General features: G+C 39.5%; 1 pseudogene; it reads right to left on the reverse strand.

Moving 5' to 3' along the window:
• LOC107679753 (calpain-1 catalytic subunit-like) overlaps nucleotides 1–6667 on the reverse strand; it is a 14933-nt pseudogene extending 8266 nt beyond the window's left edge.
• Nucleotides 6668–6917: the final 250 nt, after the last annotated feature.

Raw genomic sequence — 6917 nt, forward strand, 5'->3', positions numbered from 1 at the left:
TAATTTTGTGTAACTTGTTCAGCTCTAGTACAGCTTGGTGTACAAAGGAATATTTTAACCTAAATCGATTATATCTTGGGACCTTATTCCGCCGGTTAGATGGCAACAGTACAAATTCATTATACAACACATGATTCGGTTCAGAGACAATATTATTGGCCAGCCTTACAAGATGTTTATAATAGGATAATTCATAGACTTTTTGAAGTGGCAGATTTTGTTTTTAAACTGACAGATAGGCTCTTATACCATACAGAATTACAGTACTGCAAAACACTCATAATTACAGACTGGAAAAATAATAAAATAATCTGCTTTCTTGCTCCAACAGACCTCAGTCGGCGGAGGAAGTAGATTCTTTGCATTGATTTTTTACAGATATGTTCTATATGATCTTTCCATGATAGCGTGTTATCTATCCTTACTCCTAAGTACTTATATGCTTCTACCTGTCTGATGTTCTCATCATGCATAACAACAGGTGCTGTATGAAGGTCAGAGGCAGGCCCGAATACAATCTCCTCTGTTTTTTTTATGTTAATACTGAGGGCATTATAATCACACCACTCAACTAATTTGTTTACCCCCTGTTGATGCTGTTCTGAACACTCTGAGTTATTTAATAATGATATTAACACGGTGTCATCCGAATACTTTAGGATATATTGGTTAGGCCTATATGAATGACAGTCATCTGTATACAAAGTAAATAGCATAGCAGAACTTACACAACCTTTAGGTACACCAACATTAGTTTTTACTTCTGTTGACAAAACGTTGTTGAGTTCTATTAGTAAGAAAAGAAATGTACCATTTAATTAAATATGGATTCACGTCTAACTGCATTAGTTTAGACACAAGAGTATTAACTTGGATTGTGTCAAACGCAGATGAAAAGTCAAGAAATAAAGCTCTAACATAGGTGTTACTTTTGTCTAGATGTTTAGTGATGATGTACATCACATTGCAGTAGACAGCCAGTCCCTGGGGAAGCACGACCTGATCATCAGTTTCTTGATGGGTTCCAGGAGGTTATATCCTCCTGGGTCACCCCACGTACCCTCCTGGGATCTTTCTGTTGTCCTGGCGGGACTTCAGAGGGATGGCTTTGAGCCGCTAGAGTCAGTCGAACTTAAGATCCTGTCTTTCAAGACAGCGCTTCTGACTGTGCTCGCTTCCATCAAGAGGGTCAGGGACCTGCAAGCATTTTCAGTGAGCAAAGAGTGCCTTGTGTTTGGACTGGCCTACTTACATGTTGTCCTGAGACCCCAGCCTGGATACGTGCCCAAGGTTCCCACTACTCCCTTCCAGGACCAGCTGGTGAACCTGCAAGCTGCCCCCGGAGGAGGCAGACCCAGCCTTGGCGTGGCTGTGTCCTGTATGTCCCCGGCGCATCTACATAGACTACAACTGGAGCTTCAGAAGCTCCGAGCAGCACCCTCTGTTTTTTTTATGTTAATACTGAGGGCATTATAATCACACCACTCAACTAATTTGTTTACCCCCTGTTGATGCTGTTCTGAACACTCTGAGTTATTTAACAATGATATTAACACGGTGTCATCCGAATACTTTAGGATATATTGGTTAGGCCTATATGAATGACAGTTATCTGTATACAAAGTAAATAGCATAGCAGAACTTACACAACCTTGAGGTACACCAACATTAGTTTTTACTTCTGTTGACAAAACGTTGTTGAGTTCTATTAGTAAGAAAAGAAATGTACCATTTAATTAAATATGGATTCACGTCTAACTGCATTAGTTTAGACACAAGAGTATTAACTTGGATTGTGTCAAACGCAGATGAAAAGTCAAGAAATAAAGCTCTAACATAGGTGTTACTTTTGTCTAGATGTTTAGTGATGATGTACATCACATTGCAGTAGACAGCCAGTCCCTGGGGAAGCACGACCTGATCATCAGTTTCTTGATGGGTTCCAGGAGGTTATATCCTCCTGGGTCACCCCACGTACCCTCCTGGGATCTTTCTGTTGTCCTGGCGGGACTTCAGAGGGATGGCTTTGAGCCGCTAGAGTCAGTCGAACTTAAGATCCTGTCTTTCAAGACAGCGCTTCTGACTGTGCTCGCTTCCATCAAGAGGGTCAGGGACCTGCAAGCATTTTCAGTGAGCAAAGAGTGCCTTGTGTTTGGACTGGCCTACTTACATGTTGTCCTGAGACCCCAGCCTGGATACGTGCCCAAGGTTCCCACTACTCCCTTCCAGGACCAGCTGGTGAACCTGCAAGTGCTGCCCCTGGGGGAGGCAGATCCATCCTTGGCGTTGCTGGGTCCCGTATACGCCCTGTGCATATACATGGGCCACACCCGGAGTATCAGTAGCTCTGAGCAGATCTTTGTCTGTTACCGAGGACAGCAGAAGGTGAAGACCGAGCAGAGGTTGGCCCACTGGATAGTGGATGCCATCACCTCACATCCCTATGGGTAGGATGTTGTCTCCATAGCAACCTTCTCCCTTGGAAAGCATGCTTCTGCAACGTTCATCTAGCCAAGCTGTGAAAAAAAGAAAGATATGAAGCAGTCTTTCTCTGAAGGTTGAAATTCATTCTGCTAAGACATTTTTGTGGATGGAACAGCAGCATGGCCTTCTCCAGCAGCAATGTACTCACCATTGGCCCCTCTCGGCACCAAGGTCAGTGAATTTGTGTATTTGCTTTGACATGCCACAGCTTGTCAACATTTCCAGTGCCACAGGTTGTAACGCTGTTCAGTGGTTGTGGCGCTTTCTATAGGACACCTAATGTCGTCACAACATAACTAGTGGTGACTGACAGACAAGGAACATCTCATTTATGTATGTAACCCTCATTCCCTGATGGAGGGAATGGAGACATTATGTTCCCTTGCCACAACCCTGAACCACTCACTGAATGCCGGGACACAGTCTCCGCTCCTCAGCATAAACCTGAATGAGTGGATGCATGCTGTTGCCTTACAGTAATCGGTGAAGACCGGTGAAGCTATGATCATTGTAGCCAATCATAGTCATATCTGTTGCGCGCGTGAACACAATGACCAATCATCGCTGTTTAAGAATCTGCTCAACAGCACTCAAATGTTAGCGGGAAATGGACGTTTTAAAAATTTCAGTACCGATTGGTATCGTGGTCGATACTTTTGACAACATTACAGGGGAGTATGCAAAATCCACTCATTAATTCTCATTGCTGTTTTCTCTTAAACTCTTAAATATCGTCACAACATAATGTCTCCATTTCCTCCATCATGGAACGAGGGTTATGTATGTAACCGAGATGTTTCACTGAACATGCAAAATTAATGAGTCAGAAAGGTTTAAATAATGTAATATATATTGATACAACTTGGAATACACAGTATATTTTTAAACCAATGTGATTAACACTAGAAACTGTGATATAGTTTATATATTTTACTCGGGTGGAATCTGTAAAAATTCAAAATAAAAATAAAGGTTACACTTCAAACACAAAGATATCAAACATGCACAGTACAACCATATTTATTGCCTTTTTTGTTAATACTGACTGCAAACACCAAATCCGATGCCATGGTGTGCAGCGCGGCGTCTGTGTCTCTTGTTAGTTTCCTGTATGAGAGTCACCAGAACATTGTTCTGACCCTGTTCGCAGGCCTTAACAAACTCATTAATCCTCAGCCAAAACTGGGTTTTTTTACAGAAGGTGTCTACAATCACACGAGAGAGGTATTAGAAGCAGATTTACATTCATAACCAGCTTTATAATTCAGGAAAAGCACCTTCATAATTCATGCAGCCTCCGTCTGTGCTCCCAGAAACCCAGCTGCCATGGTGGTACTTGGAAATCCAGCGACAAGCAGACTTCCCTTCCAGAAAATTAAGACTGGTACAGCAGATATCCATGTTGTCAAATGTTCTAGGGAAATCGTTCATTGACATCCTGAAATAAATTTAAAATAATAAATCCTAGACAAATTGTATTTTGTGTTTTAGTACATTTTAAGTATGCATATGAAAACATGGTTCATGCTCACCATTTTCATTTACAAGGAGTTGTTTGTGGTCCTCTCTGCTCACTGTGTTCCACAAAGGTGATCTGAAAGAATTATGCAAAATAAACATCAGGACAAAGGATAACTTTGACACTTAATAATTATACAATTTCAAAATGTTTATGTTTTGTTAATTTGTTGCTTTTGTTTTTACTGACAATTGTTCTGCTAGTTGGTTATCTGCTATAATGTTGAATAAAAGCAGAGCTTACTTGTCACTCCAGTCTCCTTTCCATTCACTGTCTCCCATGGGTTGAACAATCTAACCAGCTTAACTGGGTTTCTACCACTCATGACCTGTTGAGCATGATTTCAACTGCAGATATTTAGTGGTATATAAATGTGGCAGACCTTTTTAATATTTTTAATACTATCTTTTATAGACTATAAACAAAAGGTTACTGTGACGAGAGGGGCGGGGCCGAGAGCCGTGGGAACGGAGCGAGGCTGGTGGAGTAAATGCTAATGCACGACACCTGCACCACTCACCGGTCTCGAGTCCCACAGAGGAGCTCCGGAAGGATAAAAGGAGGAGTGACGACAGTGTTGGACGAGAGAGGACCAGGCCTGGACTTTATTTTGTGTTTTGTGTGCGGCAGTCGTCCGCGAGGGGCTGCCGCTTTACTTTCATTTTGTGTTTGTTTTATTATTAAAGTATTTAAATGTTCGCAGGTTCCCGCCTCCTTCTTCCCGTGACTACGAACTTTGTTACAGTTACATTTTGCAATTTTGCAATACTTTTACAAGAATTTTGAAGTAAAATGCTTATTTTTAATTATTTGTTGTGTGTGTTCAATGGATGTTAAAAGATTCTTCCCAGCAAGTTCCCACACACTTTCTGACAGGAACAAGCTTGTGAAGACTAGAAAGGATTCTGAAAAATCTCTCTGAAGCAACCTGTGGTTAAAGTGGTTGCTTAATATGTTCCTCACACAGTATAAATGGATCTTAATACATGAAATTATATAGTTGACAAAATCCTCCCAATTACTAATTAAGATTAGCCCAATTGCAGGGGTTTTTTTTTTTCTTCTTTTTTGATTTGGAGTGGGGGGGTGTATGGGCTACCCGCAGCAGTAGTGTAAAAGTAGCCCAATTCCGTGGGTAAACTGCAGACCTGGCGACACAACCATTATATTTTAGGAAAGGATCCACTGACAGAGGCTTTTAGTTTGAACACCCCTGATTTGATTTTTAATACATTTCTACAAAATATTCAAAGAGATTTTATCTTTCTCACTACTGTCTTAACAGAACAAAAAGGCCAAATCAAGTATAAACTTGTAAAGAGTGGGTGTGTTGAATCAAGTTGGCTGGACTCCAGGCATTTTCTTTTAAAATATTATTCTTGGGAACTTATGACATTATTTGATGCACGCTGAGACTTGAATTTGTGCAGTCTTACCTGGTAAACCTTTGTCACGGTGTAAGCGTGGCCCACGACTATGCCATTTGGTAACCACTTCTCTTTCTGATTATGTGAAAACATAAAAAAATTATTAGGGGACAGATGGCACTGTGTAAAACTGTTAAAGTTGCTTTTTTTGTCTAGGCATACAGAGAAAAGATATTGGAGGGGTTGAGTGAGTGAGTGTGTGTGTGTGTGTGTGTTTGAAGGTATGGGGAATTTATTTCCACATTAATATTTCCACATAGTGACATAGACATGTGGGGGCTTGTTAGAACGAGCCATTTTAGGTAGGCGTGGTTGACTTAACTTTTATAAAGAATATCTCTTTGGATTTGAGACTTTAGTCTTTGCAACTTTACAGATCTTCTTTATGCGCCAAGAGCTTGTAACACTCCAAAGAGAAAGGAAAACTTGAAATCGCATCATATGACCCCTTTAAATTAATATTATGGGCCACCCTTAATATTTCTATTGTGGCCCGTATAGTGAAAAACATGAGAAGAAACGTATTTCGCGTTAACAGGTTGTTTTTGAAAATCTGTGCACAAAATAACGCTGCTCTTAATTTTGATTGATGACTGCAGTGTTAATAATTTTAATTATAGGCCTGTAATTCAATTGTATAAATTAATAGACCTGTTTAAAAAAACTTTTAAAACACATTTTCAATGAGGAGTAGCCTAAGCCTACATTTTAATTATCCTCACAGCGCGCCATACGGTAATACGCTATGAAATTATTGCAGCACAACATGATACGACGCATCTCAGCACCGAGAAAGACGAGAGCGTCTATTACCTCAGCAGCAACCAATAATAATGACAATCTCGCATTCTCGCTTCTACAGCGCTTATTTTGATATTTAACGTTAGATCTTTCATATTCTTGGAACAAAATTAATGCTTAAGGTTGATTCAGTATTACTCTTAATGAAAAAAATATCCCACACACAACATCAGCAATACTACAATGACAAAGTAGCTTATATTAAACAAAACTTTTATCAACAGAACGAATAAGACATACCCGCGTTGTAACAAATAAATAAAAGGTTTTTGGATTTTCCCCTTACTTCAAACGAATGCTTAGTTTGTGGCTCATTATTATTATTAATAATAATACAATAGGCTATACAATAAAACAGTACGATGACAAATTTACTTATATTAAACTTTGAACTTTTATTAACAATATGAATAAGGAAAATATGTTTTACCCGCATTGTAACACATATAAATAAACGGTCTTTGGATTTCCCCTTTTTTTAAAAACGATCGCAGTTTGTGGTTCATTATTAGCCTATTAATTAAAATACATCAGCCATAAAAAGTACAATGGCAAATTCGCATAGGCCTATATTAAACATCTAACTTTTATTAACAAAATGAATAAGACGGATAGGCTATAGCCTACTTGCGTTGTAACCCAAATAAATAAGGTCTTTTCCCTCTTTTAAAACAAATGCTTAGTTT

Source organism: Sinocyclocheilus anshuiensis, unplaced genomic scaffold (assembly GCF_001515605.1).
Source record: "Sinocyclocheilus anshuiensis isolate Anshui unplaced genomic scaffold, SAMN03320099.WGS_v1.1 scaffold676, whole genome shotgun sequence".
In the NCBI taxonomy this organism is placed as follows: domain Eukaryota; kingdom Metazoa; phylum Chordata; class Actinopteri; order Cypriniformes; family Cyprinidae; genus Sinocyclocheilus; species Sinocyclocheilus anshuiensis.